Genomic DNA, 4,016 nt, shown 5'->3' with positions numbered 1-4,016 from the left:
TTATAGTTTATATGGTGGTGATGTCTTCAGGATAATATAAACATTACAAATTAGAGATTGTTCATAGTTATTTAGAGGAAGTAAAACCACACTTAGAAAAGAAATTTTATACATAAAATATAAATTGTAGGTCAGAAGATCAATTTTTGAAATTTAGCTTGGCTGCAAAAAAATTTAAAATGCCTTTCCACTTAGAAATTTCATCTCTGGAAGTCTTCTTAATAGCTATCACACTAAGTGAGATAATGATTTCACAAAGATATGCTTAAAACATTTGTAAGAAAAAAAATAAACATTCCTTCAGTAGAGAATGAGTTAAATTAGATGTTTTTCTAAAAGTAGACCTTCAGGTAGTCCCATACAGAGATATCTAGCTTGTATTAAGTTAAAAAAAATCAATTTGTACAGTATCTTTAGATCTAGGTAAAGTGGATATAAGCCTGTGCATGCTTGGTATGTGTTTATTTCTGAAGGATAAAAAGAAACCAGTAGGCTACCTCAAGAGGTTAAGTGGGTCTTGAGAAGAGGAATATGTACTTCATTCCCTTTTGTGTTGTTAATAACAGTTTTAACCAAAAATTAGCAATCTTTAAATCATATAATTGCTAACAAGGATTAGCAAAAATATACTTAAAAAATCCCCCCAAGCTATTAAATGATTTGTCTATTGTGCCTTTGATAATAAGTCATAGTGGGCAGGGCAGTAATGGCACATGCTTTTAATCCCAGCACTCGGGAAACAGAGACAGGCAGATCTCTGTGTGTTCTAGGCCAGCCTGATCTACAGAGCAAGTTTCAGGACAGTCAGGGATACACAGAGAAATCCCGTCTATGGAAAACCATATGTATATATCTGCAGTGGATTTTTATTTCCATAATGGTACTTTCATACAGAAAGCAATTTGGAAAGTATCTTCCCATAGTAAAGAAATAATTACAGCATTAATACTTCCATAGGAAGAGGAATTCTATATTTTTGGTGCTATATATTAATGTTGAAAATTACTATAAATCATTGGTATACCAGTAATTTGGGGCCTATGATGATCAAGATTGCTTAAATCCTGGACCAGTGTACAGTGTAGTGTTATATCAGCAGGTCATCCTCTGAACTCCTTAAAAAATTAATGTTTTATTGAAAAATGGGAGTAATTCTCACTTATTAGTTTTCAGATGTTGCATATCCAGAGTTTTAGCGTATATGTAAAATATGAATATTATTGTATATACACAGATACAGATGTAAAACATTTGCACATATGTAAATGTATGTTATCTATAACATAAAAAGTAAAATACTTGGGAGTCTTGTAAAACCAAAAATGACTAAGTATCATTAAGAGAAATTTTCATATGCAGCTTCTCTTTAGCAATGTAATTTTAAATATAACAATTTTAATTAATTTCTGCCAAGGTTTTATTTTATTGGAGTTTCTTTTTAGGGTCTTAATTTGAATAAAAATCAAAGTAAAGAAGTGAATATTGGGATAAGTATTTTAACTTACTTTATTACTTATTTGCCAACAGGAACTTTTACTAAAAACATGTCAAGAGCCAGAATCAACAAGGGAGGCAGTTCATGTGCCCTGTAGATGGCCAGGCTCTGCCTAAGTGGGCCATGAGGGTCAGCTCATCAACAGCCGGAGCCATGCTGGATGCAGCCAGTGCTGCCTCGTCTATAGGGACTTTCTGCTGGGCTTGGAGATGCCAGCCTCCCTCTCGCTCTCAGGGTTGGAGACTTCTGATATGTCATGGGGCCAGTAGTCTTTACAGTGGGGGCAGTGTGGTTCGGAGGTGACTGACATACTCGGCCATGCAAGGGAAATACATACTAATACCCATGCCTCTCAGCTTTGACAGTGGATGAGGAGGCTGTGGCAGATCTTTGCATATCTTCACTGCATCCAGGCAGGTCTCTTCGGGCGAACTGCTCCACCTCCAGGATGGCCGGACCGTGCAGCGTGAACTCCCCTTCCTTCTCAATCAGCTACTCGCTCTGCACGAACTTCTGCAGCGCCGGCTCTGCTTTCTTCTTCCTCATCCTTTTGCTTTTGAGTTGATCAACCAGATTCAAAATGTTTGTAGAAGAAGCAAAGCCAGCTTCTGAGTCGATGATCAGTTCCAAGATCTTTCCAAACAGATCCAGCCCGTTCTCTACAAAATCAGTGGCCATTTTGGAAAATGAAGTTGTAGCAAGATTCAGCAGTGTATAAATGGATCTCCTTTATCCCAACATACAAGGACGCCAAGACACTGTTGATACTGTTGATGAAGTCCTTCAGCTTATCCACAGTAGCATTTAGGTCATGGATCTTGTCACAGTAGCTCTGCAGGCGCCTAACCTCCCACTCCTCCAGCACATGTGAGTCAGCCGTGCTGAAGGATATGATGGACATCCGTCACGGCACCCAATCTTCTGTGCTGCTCTGCACGTCCCAGGAAGCCTATGACTGGAAGCTGGCCAGTGGCTTAACTAACAATAACACTAAGTAATCTCAGTACATTTCCCCCAAACTCAGGCTTTTACCTGCCTCATTTATGTGTAGTTTACAAAATTTACAAATTAATTTACTAATGAAAAAAATCTATTTTTAAACTCAAAAAACCTTTATTGATTTCAAGCTAAATACTAGATACTTGTTTTTACACAGACATTTGCTTCCTAAAATTTAGTGGAACTTGCATATACAATTAAAGAAGAGCATGTACAGAAAAATGCATTTACTTATATAGATGACTGTTTATTAAGAAATAATGGATCATTTTTATTTGTGGCTTTTATATAAAACAAGCCCATGGACTTAATTCCCATATAAACTTTTTCTTATGGCATTATAATAATTAAAAGAAGAGCATTTTAGAAACAAAGCTTCTTTTAAGGGCTTATATACCTTGCTTTAACACATAAAATAAAAACACTCATTTCCATACTGCAAATGCCAAATGAAAATTTTAGTCTCAGTATAGAAGCATATACTCTGTATAAGCACATTCTCAGTATAGAAGCGCATACTCTGTATAAGCACATTCTCAGTATAGAAGTGTATACTCTGTATAAGCACATTCTCAGTATAGAAGCGTATACTCTGTATAAGCATATACTCAGTATAGAAGCGCATACTCTGTATAAGCATATACTCCGTATAGAAGCACACACTCCGTATAAGCACATTCTCAGTATAGAAGCGTATACTGTGTATAAGCATATACTCAGTATAGAAGCGTATACTCTGAATTTCACAGCTTACCCCCAAGTCAGCTTGTTACTATGTCATTGGGTTGCCCAATGGTACTCTAGAAGAGAACAGAGGGGCTGTGAAAACATTAGTTATATTTCTTCTTATTAAAACTCTGTTTCACTAAACTCCTTTTCAATAAATGGTTTAACACATAATATGTTTTTAAAATACTTAAGTATCAAGTGAGCACACCCAGAGGGAGTTTTTTATTATCTTTTCTACTGATGCACAGAACACAAAGCATTTGCTCCTTGAGCACCTCAGAACAGGAAGAGCCTGAGGTGATCATCTCCCTTTTGCTTGACGTCAGTACTCTATCACTGCCTCCTCCTGAGGAAAAGAGTTGTTCCCATTCATGCACAAAGCACCCCTTCCTGAGCATCTGGAACCCCATCCTCTCTGCATGATCGTCATTTATTAGACCAGTATTTCCTCATTTCTTATCAAGCATGAACTAAGTAACTGATTTTTGGGGGGGGGTGGGGGAGATGTTGTTTAATTAATGAGCATGGGTACTTTATTCAATTTTAAAATGATGAAAATTTTAGAAAAACGTTCTTAACTGGAGGAAAATTTTGACTTTCACAGGGCTATGGAAAACTTATTTGGTAAATACTGCTGTCTGAGTTCTAGTTTACTGTCTACTGCAGATTTGGTCATTTGACCCTGGAAAAGCTGCCAGACTCTCCAGTCTTCAGGGTAACACCCAGTGGTGAGAAGAGATTGGGATACAGGGCTGAGTTTCCAAGTAACTCTGTTTCTGCTCTTATTTTTTTT

At 37.0% G+C, this 4,016-nt stretch overlaps 1 pseudogene; it reads right to left on the bottom strand.

Annotated features, from left to right (window-relative positions):
• Nucleotides 1–1,559: 1,559 nt before the first annotated feature.
• On the bottom strand, nt 1,560–2,396 carry LOC131923991 (non-structural maintenance of chromosomes element 1 homolog; annotated as a pseudogene).
• Nucleotides 2,397–4,016: the final 1,620 nt, after the last annotated feature.

The sequence above is a fragment of the Peromyscus eremicus genome, chromosome 14 (assembly GCF_949786415.1).
Source record: "Peromyscus eremicus chromosome 14, PerEre_H2_v1, whole genome shotgun sequence".
Classification (NCBI taxonomy): domain Eukaryota; kingdom Metazoa; phylum Chordata; class Mammalia; order Rodentia; family Cricetidae; genus Peromyscus; species Peromyscus eremicus.
Note: the sequence above shows the minus strand (reverse complement) of the source record. Positions and strands in the feature narration are given on the sequence as shown.